This window comes from Lissotriton helveticus, chromosome 3_1 (genome assembly GCF_964261635.1).
Source record: "Lissotriton helveticus chromosome 3_1, aLisHel1.1, whole genome shotgun sequence".
Taxonomy (NCBI): Eukaryota; Metazoa; Chordata; class Amphibia; order Caudata; family Salamandridae; genus Lissotriton; species Lissotriton helveticus.
Genome location: NC_136061.1, coordinates 757,079,279 through 757,095,944, shown reverse-complemented (window position 1 = coordinate 757,095,944; position 16,666 = coordinate 757,079,279). Strand labels below are relative to the sequence as shown.

Genomic DNA, 16,666 nt, shown 5'->3' with positions numbered 1-16,666 from the left:
TGGGGCAGTAGTTACGGCGCCAGCGGCGCTCAGAGCGCCTGAGCTCTAATTTCAGGCATCTGAGGTCGTTGGTAAACCACTTGTGAGCATCGTGTTGTACTCCCCTCTTCTTCCATAACTCTTTTTCTTCAGGTGGGGCACTTTCCTGTATTTCTCGGAGGTGCAGATGTGCAATGAGATCATATTGCTGTGTATCATCGATGGTGTATGGAAGTGTTGGGTCAAGGGTATCTAAGAGTGGTGATACACTTGTGTCATCAACTGTATCTTGTGTACCTCCCTGCACTGCTAAGGGTGCATCTTGGGCAAGCAGAATGGGGGCACAGTCATTTTGTGCTGTGGATAGAGATTGTACAGGTCGGGGCCCTCTGGCTGCTGCGTTTCAGCCCAATCTGCCATGGCATTTCCTCTGGACACAGAATCTTGGCCATTTGTGTGTGCAGCACATTTTACAAGAGCTACTTCTGTGGGCAATGTCAATGAGTCTATTAGTTCTTCAAGTAACTGTTTGTGCATTACAGGCTTGCCATCTCTTTTGAGAAATCCACGCCTTTTCCATCTCAAGATGCTGGAATGTGTTGTTGTGGTGACATAAGCAGAATCAGAGTATACAGTAATTCTTTCATCAGCTCCATGTTTGAGAGCTGCAATCAGTGCCACTAACTCTGCTGCTTGTGCTGAGTAATGTGATGGCAATGCTATCTGCTGCACAATTTCTAGAGAGTCTGAGGAGTTATTCTGTTGTGCTCTGACTACTGCAGCTCCTGTGTATCTTATCCCTGTCTCTTGATCAATGGTAGAAGAACCGTCAACAAAGTAGACTGTACTGTCTTGTAATGGGTCCTCTTTTGCTGTTCCTGACTCATCTGGACAGTATGTGGCACAATCATGAGTGTCATCATCCGTGTTGGCGACAGGATGGGCAAAGAACGTGGCTGGATTCACAGTGTGACATTTAACAAACTTCAAGGATGGCAATGACAGTATTACTTCATATCCTGACACTCTTTGTGTGGTAAGAGTCGTTTTACCGTTTTTTGTATTATTGCAAAAATAGCGTGCTCAGTATGCAGTGTCAGAGGGGAGCCCATAACTATGGGGGTGCTTTTTTCAACAGCAAATGCTGCGGTCGATAAAGCCTGTTCACAGGGATAATGGCCCCTCATCGCTGAGTCTAACATGCCACTGAAGTATGCAATTGGTTTGTGGCCCATGGGGTATTTTTGGGTGAGTACTGCTTTCATGACCTGTCCATTGCAGTGAGTGAACAGATAGAATTATTTTGTGTAGTCAGGAGAGCCTAACACTGGGGCATTTGTAATTTTATCCTTCAATTTTACAAAGGCTGATGTCATTTCAGGTGTCCAGTCAATCTTGTTATGCCTGTCTTTAGCCATTTTGACAGCTTTCTGGAGTGGTGCAGTGACAGTAGAATAGTCAAAGACCCACTGTCTGGCGCAGTTCACTAGTCCTAGGAACCTTTGCATGTCTTTGACTGTCTGAGGTTCTGGAGTGTTCCTAATTACTTCTACTCTTCCTGGCGTAACTCTTCTTCCTGATGCTGAAATCATCTGACCCAGGTACTACACTTCTTCCTGATAGTATTGCAGTTTTTGTTTGTCTACTTTGTATCCTCTCGGTGCTAGTGTTGTAAGCAGAGCAATTGTATCTTGTCGGCACTCTTGCTCTGTGGTGCTACAGAGAAGTATGTCATCCGCATATTGTAGCAGAGTGCTGTCACATTGGAAATTTGACAAATCATCTTTGACAACTCTGTTGAACACACTGGGGGACTCACAATAGCCTTGAGGTAACCTTTGATATGTGAACTGCCTATTTCTGAATGAAAATGTGAAAAAAAACTGGCTGTCAGCATGCAGTGGGACACTGAAAAAGGCATTTTTCAGGTCAATGACGGAGAAGTACTTGGTATTGGGCGGGATGTTAGTAAGGATCACTGAAGGGTCAGGGACAATGGGAAATTCTGGGACCACTATGTTGTTAATCGAGCGAAGATCATGAACTAGCCTCCATTGGTTTGTTTTTTGCTTGCGTACAGGAAAAAGACACGTGTTACAAGGTGAGATACAAGGGTATATCACGCCTTGATCTAGTAATGCTTGTATGGTAGGGGCAATTCCTTCTTCTGCTTCTTTAGACAAGGGGTACTGGCGCACTCTGGGGAGAATGGCGCCTTGTTTTAGTGTCACTCTGAATGGCGTAGCTGATTGAATGAGCCCCACATCATTGGGACCTGTGGTCCAAAGGATGCTGGGTACCTGAGCTAAGTCTGAGTCACGTGCAGTATCAATCACTGTGGGTGGAGTTGGTGTTCTAATTTCAACTTCCACCGACAGGGGGACTGGATTTTGATACATAATTTCTGCTTTCAAATGTTCCTCAGGATCACCGAATAGTTCATGATCTGAAATGTTCCTTACCAGATGTCCAGGCTCAATGAAGATGACGCAGGCCCATGTGTGGGCAAGGTCATCTATGGCTAGAAAAGCTCCATATGTGGGTGTTATTTCAAGACAGTGTATTCCTAGGATCATATCTTTGTCAGGTACTGGGACATTCTGTGATTGAGGGCGGAAGAGAAATTCTTTGGGAAGCTGGACAGTACGCCCATTCATCTCTGGTGTGTTGGCAATGACAATGTGTATCGCTGTGGAGAATGCTTGCTCATCCACTGGACGGGCTCTTATCTGATCCCTCAGGGAAGAATCCACAGTGACGGCCATCATTCTGGTCAGTGGTGTACCAGGAATGGAGCAAGTCATTGTGCCATCTTCACTGAAGTGTATTGTCATATTTAACTTGGCCGTGAGATCACGTCCCAAGAGATTTACTGGGGACTGTGTTGAATAAAGTAGACGTTGCTGAATACTTTTACCTCCTATTTCCATTGGTACTGGCTTGGTGAAAGGGACCCTTGTTATTGCCCCAGAGAAACCCTGTGTGTCTGCACTTTGATTGGAGATAGGCAGTTCTCCTTCCCTTATACAGGAGAAGGTGGCACCTGTGTCAATCAGAAAACTATACATTTTGTTGTTAATCGTGACATACACAACTGGATCCTCTCTTATATTTGTGAGACACGACAACAAGGGACACACTAGGGTTGTCTGTGGGCTGTCCTAACTTGAATACCCTCCAGCCCGATACTGCGGGATGGTGCCCTGTAAAACTGAATTGGCGGGGGGGCAGTACTGTGACTCCCTGAGGTACAAGAGCTTGTGTCTGTGGCACCATTTGGTACACAGGCATTTGTTGCTGAAGCAGTTGTGGCTGTGCTTGTTGAATTGGGGGCTGTACTTGGGCCATCACAGGTGTTTATAATTGTACCTGCTGCAGCATTGGCTGTTGCTGTGCTGGAGAAGTGTAGGAGTACACTACTTGGGGCTGCAGTGGCTATTTCTGCTGCTGAACGTATTGTGTTGATACATGAACTTGCTGTGGTTGTCCTCTACCCGCTGACCTCTCTTCGTCTTGCATTTTAGTGCGGCATTCCTTTATAAAGTGACCTGGCCGCTGACAGTAGTAATACAGTTGTGCTCCTGGCTGGGGTGCAGGTCTTTGGGAGCCTGACCCTCTGCCCCTCCCTCGCATCCCAGTATTTGCAGACCTCATTTGCCTGTTATCATAATACTGTTGTTGTTGTTCATTGTCATGGATGGGCTGTGCCTGTATCTGCTGTGATGCTGCCTGCGTGTTATCTCCTAGTGCATTCTGGGCATTTTGTGGAAAATTAGTGACAGTAGTCATTTTATTTACTGGTGTAGCTACCATAACTGCATCAAGAGCCTCCCTTTTCTTTATTTTTTGTTGCACTAATTTAGCAACTGCATTTTCAATTGCTAATTGCCTCTTTTTCTCCTGCTCCTGCTCATTCTTACAAAAGTGAATGATGTGATGTTGTATTTCTGGCCAATGTTTGCATTCCATTGCTACTATTCCATCTAACTTGTCCTGTACTGCAGTGGGCAGTCCCTTCTTAACTGTATGGTAGAAGAACCTACTGTTACCTCCAGTCACGTCCCATTTCTCTCCTAACTCCTGATGCCATTTTTCCTTCATTCTTGATATGTACTGTGCTGGGTCTTCATTGCTTTGCAATGTTTGTGACATTAGAGATCCGATGTCTGGGACATCGGGAAACTTCCGGCGTAGTTCACTCCATAGGGCAGACCTTGAAATAATTACCATCTAATTTCGTGTTGGTGGTGGAAAGTCTGTCGTCAATGTGTGTGAACATATCATCTGCATCTTCTGCAATCAGGGAGGTGAGCAGACTTTTTACATCCCCAATAGACAATGGCATACCGGCAGTGTGTTTTTCAAAGGCTTGTATCCACTTTCCAGCACCCTCTCTGAGGGGTGGGAGTTCCTTCTTTAAGTTTTCTTTGTCCATAAGGGACCAAGGGACATAGATGGGGCAGTCTTTGACATTTTTAAACAGCAGGGGCAGTTGGCGTGTTACCCCTGTGGGCCTTGTGTTGTCATACCATTGTGCGTATTTCTGTCAGACCCTTAGGCCTTGGGGCATGTAGTCGTAGTCCCAATCGTCGTCTCCTGCCCCCTGCAAGATACATTCTTCAGCAGTGGCCATTTCCTCTGGCTCAAAAGACCCATTTTGGGGCCAAACATTAATCTGTGGTGCATTAGCTTCTGTCCAGCCTGTCAAGTCATCTGAGAAAGGATTGACATAGTAGTCAGACCCTTCTCCAAGTATAACTATCTCATTTGGTGTCAGACCGTTGGTCAATGATTGTCTCATCCTGTTAAGGGCCATGTGGGGCAGAGCTCTAGATCTGGTGGTGCGCAGGCGTGCTGTGCCTGATACATCATATTCCTGTGGGACATCATCAGGTCTCCCATGGTTACATAACACTGCAAGATTTTCTATTTCTGTTCTTCTCTGCCTTCTCCACCTGTTTTCTGCTATTTCAATCATATGTCTCCGTCCATCACCACCCCCTTTTGTACCGCTTTCAAGCATATTTGGCAGGTCCAAATTGTCTATGTCTAGCTCTGATATTACTAGCCTGCGTGGTGCAGCTACTGGGGGTGATGCCTGGCATGCAGGCGTCTGTGGCGGTGTCACCTGGGGGTAGTAGTTAATGACTGTTGGCGGAGCTTGGGGTACACTTAAGTTGGCTGTAAGGGAAGCTGCTGCATTATTCTCTGGTGCGGCTGCACTTTGGGCTTCCTGATGTAAGTATATCCATGGCCCTTGCTGTCGCATGATAGTTGGGACCCCACCACTGTGTGACTCTGCTAGGCTTGCAGCACTCGCTAATTCATTGAGTGTTGGTTGTTGCCTTTTACTAAATTGTCCCAAGCCACCCATCATCTCAGTCATTCTATCATCTACCTTGCCTGCTTGCAATGACAGTCGCTGGAGTGTTGCTGTATTGCCAGTGGGGCTTCTTGAGTACTGTTCATGTGTCATGTCCTCTGCTTCTCTACCCGTTCTTTGGTATAAGTCCTGCTCTGTCCTCCACCTGCTGATATCTCTGTCAGTGACGACCTCAGAGGGATATTGTTAGCTGTCCCTGTTTTCTTCATTAAATTGTAGCAGGTGTTCTTCCCCTCGCCTGGGACCAGTGTTTAGGGGTTGCCACCCACTCTGGTGTGTCTGTGTACTGTAATGCTGCTGGCTAGGGGACAGAAATGGGCCATAATGTCTAGTTCTTGTCCCTGAGGTATTGTGATCCCAAGTGATGGATGTGGGTGCTGGGCGGTTAGGTCTTGGGAGTGGCATGTGGTAGCTGTGCTGTGAACCGCCAGAGGCCCCATCCCTCTCTTGGTTCTCTTCCAGCTGGGGGCCTGCAGGGTTGGATGTAGGAGTCATCTTTATTGTAAATAGCGCGTCAATCTGACCTGGCATTCCTGATGTGGCACCCTGCATCACCGGGCTTTGGGAGTTTAGGGATAGCTGGCCCTGTGTATTCTCTGGTCTACTGTCTTGAGGAAAATGATATTTTGCCTGACCAAAATGTCCACTACATACACCCTATGTTACATACATGTGCATGTCACCCATGCATATTTCTCGTAGTGGCCTGAATCACTAGGCCTCTGCAAACATGTCCTGCAAGTCATCAAGTCATCAAGTCTCCCAAACATTAAGCTAACATGAAGGCCCATGTTTTTGCATTTTGCATTGTGCACTTTTAAAATAAATATCGTACTGAACCTTTTATTTTGTGGTTGAGCCTGAAACCACTTTCTGAAATATTGTTTTCATGACTCCTGGCACACTGAAAACTGCAGTCACGTCAGCAAGAAGCCTGCCAAGACAGTGTTATGAATAACAGTTATCTGTTTTCAGTACAGAGTGGCATCCCTGCCCGGTGGGGAAAAGCAAACAGAACCCGTCCGCGACAGATAAGGCCTAGCCGTCTGTCTCAGCCCCCATGCAATGAACGGAGAAATATATGCTTTTTCTGATTCTTAGTGGTGAACAACCTTTTGCTTCAGACAATACATCCCCTATCATATCAGATTGTACAAGATGTGCTTTTCGCCCTGACACAAGAGATTTCTCTGCTAGGCTGGAAGTCAGCTCTCCTCCCAGTTACACGTCAATTGCACGCCATGCTCAAAGTTGCACAATTAGGGCAGAGTTCCAGCTGGTCATGCAAACTCCTCCTCTAAGTACCCACCCACCTATGACACCTACCTATCACCTACCTATGACTCATCAAGTGTACACCCTCATACACGCCCACATGCTCTTATCTCTTTCTTTCTTGCTCTGCCTGGAGCGCTCCTCCCTATGTACAAGGAGTAAAATGTATATATTCTGTTCATTGTTATTAAATGTTAGATTACTCTTCCTGAACCTCAGTGGTGATGGAACATATTCTCCCTTTGACTCGAGTTATTGGAATAAAGCCCATTTTAACTTGGACACCACGGATCCTGTCTCTCATTTGATGCATGATACTTTGTTAATGCCTAGAAATTCTGCCAGGGTAATATTTTATTTACCACATTAATTGGCGCCCTTGAACAGGGACATGTCCCTTTCCCAACTCGCCGGAGTTTGTAGGTCTAGTCTTTGCCCCCTTCCACAGCCGTGACGGACTTTAATGTGTACACGCCATTGGGATTTCCCGCTACTCCCTCAGGCCCAGGAGGAGGACGGACTGCGACCAGGCATCCATGTGAGGCGGTGAGGAACGCGGATCGTCTCAAACCAGAGCCCAGCCCGTGAGAGAGCAAGGTCCGAGGTCTCCAGAGGTCCACCTGTTCCAAGGCGCATGCGTAGAAGTTCGAGGCCTTCAAGTTTCAAGTCCTGCTTCCCGGTGAGTACCACTATGGGGAATGCATCAAGTTTCAAGACGGGCCCATGGTAAACGTGGGAACGGTAAAGACGTGTCTCATTTTTGAGACCGGTATGGTTGTACTGTATTTCAGTGCATAAAGTTTTTCAAGTACATGTTTAGCTCTCTGTATCAGTTTAGGTTGTAACTGTTTTAGTGTTTAATATTTGTTTGTGTGTGAATGATTGTTGATTGTTTCAGTCTATTTTTGTGAATATTGGTTTCAAACATGCCACTGTTTTCAAAGTTACGTCAGATAGGGACCAGAAAAGGTATACTAGAAGAGTCAGTTAACATCCCGCCTAGAGACACACCTGGTCATTATATGTATAATAAGCATGGGCTAGACGCCATTTTGTTTTTAGATTTATGGGTAAACTATACAAAGGACCTGGAGGAAAAGTATAGATGGCCAATCTCGGGAACATGGGATCCTGAATGTATTATGAGGGTGGAGGAAGCGCTATGGAAAAGGAAGTCAAGACCCTCTCAGAAAGATGCCATCGAATTGTGGCGCAAAGAGTCACATAGGAGAACAGAGAAAGAATTGAATAAAGCAGATAGAACTAGACAAGCTGGGGAAAAAGCCAGAGAAAAGGAACTGCGGGAGGAGGGGGAACCTGTCATAAAAGAACAGACTGATAGGGAAAGAAACGCCGTTGTTAATGGTATTTATCCCGTTCTGTCAGAAGAACTAGCTAAAGTGACCACCTCAGAAATATCCAGTAGGCCGCGAACGCCACCACCTGTACCATATAGAGTACATAGAATAAAGCCGACAGCATCAGATGCGTTCATTTCCTCGTATCTAGACGAGTCCCTTCCAGACTACGTTAATGCAGGTTTTCCTCCACCCCCACCAGCAGATCAACTCCAGCAACTTCAGCAGCAGCCCGTAAAAGATGACGTAGGTCCCGGGGCAGTGGGAGGGGTGCCTACTGTAGATGCAGCCATTCCATTTTGTGTATATGATCCAGAACCAGGAAAGGGTTCAATGGTCGTGATTTCACGTAGACTAAGACAAGCTGTTGCATATCTAGAGACATTACCAGACATGAAAGATCACCTAGATAGCATGTATCGTTTTATTAGAACGGGGGAGGGACCAGATAGTATAGCACAAGCCATGGCACAAAGAAAGGTAGGGGTTAAGAATCATATCTTACGTTTTATTATTAACTGCCTGATCAGGGAACAAGACGAAGGAGACAGAGATGTAAAGCCAGGTTTGATAGAATGGAGTGATCACATAGATGCCGGTAGACATGAGAAACAGGGACAGATAGATGCCATGTACAAGGAAATACGAAAGGAAATAATAGAAAGAAACAGAAAAGAGTCTGAGGAGAATGGTGAGTTATCAACAGAAGAAGTAGATGAGCCAAAAGACAAAATGAATTATGTAGGAAAAGCGCGACAGTTTGACAGACCCAAATGTCTTGACTACAGTAAACAAGGGCCAGCTATAAAAGAAAGGTATTCCCTTGAAGCATTATTCCAGGCTACTGAAAAAGCACTGAAACAATGGATAGGGAGTGAGAGACCTCCCACACAACACGAAATAGAGTTGGCCCGGTCAGCCACCCAGTGGGTGTCCAATGCCAATATATATAGCAGTGATATAGTGGCTCAGACTTTCTTAAGCCTTCCACCGAACGAACAGCGTTTGGCTGGTATTTACATGGTCCAACACTTGATAACGTTGTATGAAAGTCAGCATTCTGATCCTGGTCACTTGCATAAATTACTAGACGACATTTTACTAGATAGATGGACAGGTTTAGGTACTGAATTAATTAATGTATTCCTGGATCAACGACATAAGTACATAGATTCTCTGACTACATACATGCCTCCAGTCTTACACCATGACAGACATAACGTACACATAGACAGACAGAACCCCCTACGAGAGGTTCATCCCGTCAAGAATGCGGCCAATGAGTTACAACGGGTGTATGTTTACACCCCCTTAATGAAACTAGAGATTTTAGAAATGAATAAGATGTTGCCTTGCCATGATAAAGACCCAGGGGGTTTCACCGTGAATTAAAAGACATCCTCCGCATAGGAGATTATACGTACGCTGACATTCTGAAGCTATTAAAAGTACTGTTACCTGCAGGGATTTGTGAAAAGCTCAAGGAAAAAGACTGGGAAGTGGGTGATAAAAAGTTAAGTTGGGAAGCATTGGAAACAGAAGAGAAAGGCAGGGCCCCAGGAGTTGGTCTTGGAGAAAGAGCTAGAGAACTACCTGAATTTCTGATACAAGTTTTGCCAAGATTATTGATTACTAAAAAGGAAGACTGGGATGCTATTTCAGCATGTAAACAAAAGCAAGACGAGGACACTAGTGATTTCTATTCTAGATTTGAGAAATGTTTTACTATTAATAGTGGCCTTAAGCCAGGTAGCGAGTCATTTCCACATCTTTTTGTGAGCAAATTAGTAGAGAATTCCTTACCCCAGATCAAGAATAGAGTACTGAAGGTTGAGAGTACCTGGCAAGCAAACAGTCCTTCACAAATGTTACAGATGCTACAGTATCACCAGAACAGAATTAGGGAAGAGCAGGATCATGAAAAGAGACGCATGAAAGAGACAAAAATGAAGGTGCTGGTTGCCCAGACGGTACCGGTGACTTCAAACAAACATAACACGACACCTGTCAAAGGGAACTGTAATTATTGCAAACAACCAGGTCACTTTGTAAAGGACTGCACTGTTCTGAAACACAACATTGCTACAGGCAAGACAAAAGAGCGACAGTACACTCCTAGACAGAATAACACGCAACAGAACATGCAACAGACAGTAGCGAATTTTTCTCCACCACCGCCTGTTCATGCCACACCACAAATGTATCAGTACACACAGTCTGACTATCCAGAATATCAACAGTTCTCATGAAACAGCCTCGAGAGGGAAGTAGGCTTGCCCCTTATTGAGGTTCCTGTAGATCAAGAGGGTCCGTATGTACATAGTCGTGTTCTAGGTCAGGATCGAAAGTTTCTGATTGACACAGGGGCGAGCAGAACTACCATCAGTCATGACGAGGTTCCAGGGGCACCTCTCTCAGGCTCACAGAATGTTTCCCTGGGATTTTCAGGAAAGCCTATTGTTAATGAAGTATCAAAACCAGTTTCCCTAGGGGTTGGTCCACTGTCACGTACCACTGACTTGCTACTTACTAAGTCATGTCCAGAAAACTTACTTGGTATGAAGACATTAAAAGATCTAGGAGCAGTTATCTGCTGTTCTCCAGCAGGAGTACGCCTGTTCTTACGTGATTTTAAGGGACATTATGTACTGACTGATTTTGACCACAGACTCAAGAATGTGCCACAGACACTATGGGCACAAGGACCGACTGACGTAGGTTACATGGACATAACGCCGCACCATGTCACACTCAAAGCAGGAGTGGTACTTCCACGTATTAGACAATACAAGTTACCACCTGACGCCGAAACAGCCTTATTGAAATTAGTTGACGAACTTATTGCACGAGGAGTAGTGGTAGAGACAGTCTCAAATGTATGTAACTCGGCTGTCATTCCTATCCTTAAAAGATCTGATCCTAGTGTACTGCCAGTGTACCGATTGATTATTGACCTACGAGAATTGAACAAATGTGTAGTACCACAATATCCAGTGGTGCCAGACATTTCTTCATTATTGACTGCTATTGATTCAGAGGCTACTTACTTTACTGTTATCGATTTGAAAAATGCTTTCTTTAGTGTTCCCATCCATCCCGACAGCCAGTACCTGTTCGGATTTTCATTAAAAGGTCGTAGCTTTGTCTTTACAAGAGCTCCACAAGGTTTTACAGAAAGCCCTAGTATTTACAGTCAAGCATTGACTATGCTGTGACCACTGCTACAGAGGTCATAGAGACACAGAAAATAGACACATTGTCAGCACAAGCAGCAGAGCTCATCGCTCTGACACAAGCCTGCATAAGAGCTAAGCACTTGAAAGTAAACATTTATACTGATTCACAATATGCCTTTGGCGTTGTTCATGATTTCGGGGTACTATGGAGGGAGAGAGGTTTCCTGACCTCCCATGGGACCAAGATCCAGCATGGCCAGCTTATTCAGGCCCTGTTAGAAGCCATACATTTGCCTACAGCCATTTCTATCCTGAAGTGCAAAGCTCACACCAAAGTTACAGACACCATTTCCCAGGGTAATGACCTGGCAGACCGGACAGCTAAACTTACAGCCCAGACACCAACAGACACGACAAGGACAGAGGTACCATTACTGACAACAAGTATGACAGTCAGGGATCCCACACAAGATGTACTTGACATACAGACACATGCCACCACAGATGAGGTAAAGAAATGGACTGAACAAGGAGGGGTCCAGACTGACCAAGGTTGGATGACTAAGGGAAAAAGCTCATGGTTTCTCCCAGATTCTATGGTACAAGTAACCATAAATACAGCCCATAGTCCAGCACACTTAGGAGAAAAAGCAATGTTAGACAGCTTACAGAACATCTGGTTTAACAAGCACCTGCGTGCAGCAGCGAAGCAGAAAGTACGAACATGTATGATCTGTTGTCAGTTCAATCCAGGTAAAGGCATTCCGGTGGAACAAGGCGGATTTCATCCTCCTGACCACCCTTTTGAGGTTCTCCAGATGGATTATATCCAAATGGACAGATGTAGAGGTTACAAGTATGTCTTGGTAGTAGTGTGTGCACTATCTAGATGGACAGAAGCTTATCCAGTTCCAGATTATACTGCTGTAACAACAGCCAGACAGTTAGTGCCCGAGTACTTCCCCAGGTATGGATTACCTCGGGTGATCTATTCAGACAACGGCCAGCCATTCTCTTCTGAATTAATGAAACAAGTGTCTCTTCTGTTAGGTTATACATGGAAGTTCCATTGTGTCCGACACCCAGAAGCAGCAGGCCTTGTAGAAAGACATAATCAGACCCTCAAGACAAAATTAGCAAAGGTCTGTGCAGAAAAAGGCGTGGATTGGATGGCAGCCTTGCCGGTTGCCCTCTTTTACATGCGTATGGTAGCACATTCCAGAACAGGCCTATCTCCGTATGAAGTGGTTTTTGGTAGTCCGCCAAATATGTGGGGTACGCCTATGCCCAGAAAGATAACTGATGTTGACAGTAACATGCTGACAGATTACCTGGCTTCCTTGATGTCTGCACTACTCTCTTGTCGTTCACAGGTTGCTGCCGCCTTCCCTGACAACACCCAGGTCAAGGAACACGCCATAGTCCCAGGGGACTTTGTGTGCATCCGGAATTTTGATCGTTCCAGCCCCCTCGAGCCGCGCTGGAAGACCCCGAAATTGGTGCTTCTTACCACGAGGACCGCGCTGAAAGTGGAGGGACGCAAGGGCTGGATCCATGCCCATCACGTTAAGCGGTATTTTGGACAATGTGGAACATTTGCAAAGAACATTGACTTTAATGACAATACAGACTTTGTGCCACCTTTGCTTGAAAAGACCCCTCAGCAAGAGTATAGGTCTAAATTAAGATCTAGTAAGTCAGACGTAGTTTAATTGTTTTGTGATGTATTCCTATAGGTTCTGTATCGATCCCCCTATTCCTGACCCTATTCTGGTTAACAAGTTAACTAGCAGCCATCCCATGAGGCAGAAAACCCCCATGATGCAGGAACCGTTATCTGATAAAGCCACACTACGGCACAGGAACGTGTTATCTGATTAGGTCATAACGCTTGCCATCTAATTAGACAAGCGATATTCCTCCAGCCCCTGATAAGGCATACAGAGTTCTCAAAACAAATCAAACCTATGACAGACCTGGGAAAAACCCTGCGGCCATTGTTTTGATTTCACCGAGAACTTCAGCAAAAGAATGTGCTAACGACCAGGTCGTATGACATCCTTATTGACGTATCTATGTCCATCCTTACGTCAATCTCGGCACCTTAACGGTATAAATATTACCGATATTGCCCTATGCAAACACACGCGGTGGTGACGAGATCGGAGCAGCCAGACTTGCCGAAGCCCAGAGCAGAGCAGACCCCGCTGGCGCAGCCCCGCCTTCCTGACGCGCTGAGAACGAGACGCTGCTTTCTCCTGCCGAGAAATCCAGCTCCGGCGCTTCCGGGTAGCCCTCGCAGGCAGCCTGGAATATCGAGACCAGAGACGAGAGATACCATCCCTCATTCATCCTAGATTCCAGGTACAGAACTGAATAACCCCTTGCAGAGAATTCTTTAGTCAGTCACTTGGCAAAACAAACTTAACTTAAACTGTAACTTTCTACTCCCGCCCACGTATTAGGCTTAGGTCAGGTACACGGGGTAGGCGTAGTTAGAAACACCAGTTGAGTACGATTAGTCAAATGTAAATGTGTATGTATTCATTTTATTCGTTTTAAACCTTCATATGGCTTAGAAACCATATCAATGTTTTTACAGTATTATTTTATACTTCTGCTTTTATTGTATGCACTTTACTTAACCATAAGTATTGCAATAATATCGATCCATTTCTCTTGTATGAGAAAAGAGACTGATCAATAAATAACATCTTTTATTGAACACGCCCGTCTCTTCCTTTTCTCTACAAACTGGTGAGACTAAGAATGCACGTACTGACTGAGTAAAATAAGTCGTCTTTTGTTTTCACACGACTCTAGAGATACACTCTTGATTAGGGGAGAGCAAAGTTGTCATGTTCTATGGTTGTCAGAAACTAAATCCCTTCTTGTCTATCCAGGGAGGTTCAACTCCTCCTTGCCTATTCGAGAATGTTTCTAGTGAACTCTGAGCTAGCTGGCAAAACCCAAAACTTTAAGTCTAATATCGACAGTAGTAGACCTAGTTAACGTCTGGTCTAGGCCTATACTATTGAAGGTATTATTCCAATGCGCAGAGCCTATTGGGATAATAGGAACTACACTACATGGCGCCCAACGCGTTTGGAAGGGCGATAAAACTAACGTAAGACATTTAGAGTAACTCAGTCGTGCTTTTTCACTCAGACCCCTTTTTTCCCATAATACTCCAAAGACGTCTGGAGTGGGTAAAGGTAATATCCGCCAGACCTCGCAGGAGGAAACTCCTATGTATGGTCCTTGGTTTAGTCAACGTTGAAGGATACACTGTTCCAAAATATTGTGCATCTAATCTTTGTTTCCATAAGAAACCTGATCTGCAAACAAACTAAATAACCTTCCTGTCGGTAAAATGGTAGACAGTGATGAAGAAAGAGAGACAGTTAGGATAGCAACTGAACTCGCAGCAGCTGATAATGCACTGCTAGACACAGACCCGGATATAATACTCATCCCGTTCATCAAGAGGAAATCTATAACTTTAAAACTTATAGAAAATGGACTGACACCTAGAGGTGGCACAGTCATATTCGTGATTGAGGCACACGAATATCGGCAGACAGAGGTATATTATTCATGGATACATTTTCCAGCAGCAAATGCTGTAGCAAAGTACTTCCACTATTACAAAACAGAGGACCCTCCTAATGAGTACACTCCTTTCGAGGAGGTGGAAGTACCACTTAAATTTCAAGAGCATCTGCTCTTATTTAATGGCGCCCTAAAACATAATAATCACATCACCAGGCTCGGTCCACTAGGTAGACCAGGAGCAACGTGGCCGGTTCTAGCCGGATACACACCACATCCAGACATCGATGGGATGTCTGCAGCAAACCTTTTAACACAGCTAAAACAATTAATAAAACTACATAGACAATTAGTCCAATATGTGATGCGGACTTCAACAATTCAACCAGCAATTAAAATTCCACAGCTGACCCCTCATCAGGGGAACACAAATAAAATTACACCACAGAACATACAATCCTGCCTAGGTAAGGTACCAGCTAAACGGGAACAAATACCATTCTGGTTAGCACAAAAAATCACCCAAATAGAGGCGGTGTTTCCAGACACCACCCCGTTAGAAAAACACAGGATTCTGACTATCTGTCTTCCAATGGGAATCGCACCACACGTGGAGGACTGTGACACTTGGGGTACAGTCTTTGCTTCCATCTACACAAAAACGCACGGTGTTCCATCCATTTCGGTAATACCAGATGTGCTAAAACAAATTCAAGACGAATACGGTCCAGAACCCGCTTTAACTCTTGGTATGAAATTACTAAAAGACTTCAAGCAGGTCTCGGCTATATTATTAGCCAACATAAAGGGAGAAGCAGCAAATGTGGCGATCCGCCAGAGGTTAAAGGAGACAGATATAGCAGACCAACCAGCTGGAATTGCCAGAATTATAGAAAAATCCTATGAGGAACTAGGTAGAGATAGTTTAGGTGGAATACCAGTAAAACCACAACTGATTGAAAGTCCCGAAAAAATATTTTTTAATAATAATTCAACATCACAAAAAAAGAGCTGGGATGGAAACAAACAATCCAATCCTAAAGAAAAGAAATTCCAGTCCAGAGGAAGGTCTCCTAGGCGGAGAGAAAAATCTCCAAACCAAAGACACAGGTCACCCCAAAGTGACCCCTCTGGGAAAAGATATAACCTTAGAAGTAGGGATAATATAAAGAAGCCTGATAGATATCAAGACATTGATACACGTCCCTCTCAATCTTTTCAGACTTCCTCGCAGAAATCGGAAAGGAGAGGACGATCAGAACAAAGAGAAGAGCACGCCAAGTCCAAAGACAAGGAACCTGCTCATCTAAAAAAGAAATTACAATTTCCAAAAAAGAAGGTAGCCAGTATCAAGGTAGTTAACAATGCCGAGAATACTGAGGACACAACTGAAAAACAGAGAATGGGCTCAGACAATGCTAGACAGCGCAGCAGAAGTGAGCATAGCTCGCAAAGTCCTTATGAATCTTCTGGAGACAGTGGACACGAATGAATATCTTCAAGTGGAAACTGCAGACACCAGAGTTAGCAAACCTCACAAAATATATGAAATAACTTTACGTATAGAAGGGGATAAGACTAGAAAAATAAGGGGACTGTTTTGGGATAATCTCTCCAAGGGCTATGACATCCTTCTAGCTGAAAAAGACTGGCCACCAGAGTTTGTCAGGGAGTGCCCTCATGGTGAAGAAATAATTATGCCTGCCTTCTCAAATCATATCCCAATTCATAAAAAATACACACTTGCCAGAAAGTGGGCAGTAGCTCAAGCTCCTGCTTTATATAAAAATCATGTAGGATGGGATGAGGACTCTCCTCCTCACAAAATCCAGTTAAAATCACAACCTACTGCACAAAGACAGTACCCAATTAAGCAAGAAGCTAAAAAACAGGTAAAAGAAATCCTAGATCAACTAGAATACCAGGGGGTGATTGAAACTTGC

General features: G+C 44.7%; 1 pseudogene; it reads right to left on the bottom strand.

The window, feature by feature from the left end:
* Positions 1-326: 326 nt before the first annotated feature.
* Positions 327-1,244, bottom strand: LOC144823839 (uncharacterized; annotated as a pseudogene).
* Between the last annotated feature and the right edge of the window lie 15,422 nt (positions 1,245-16,666).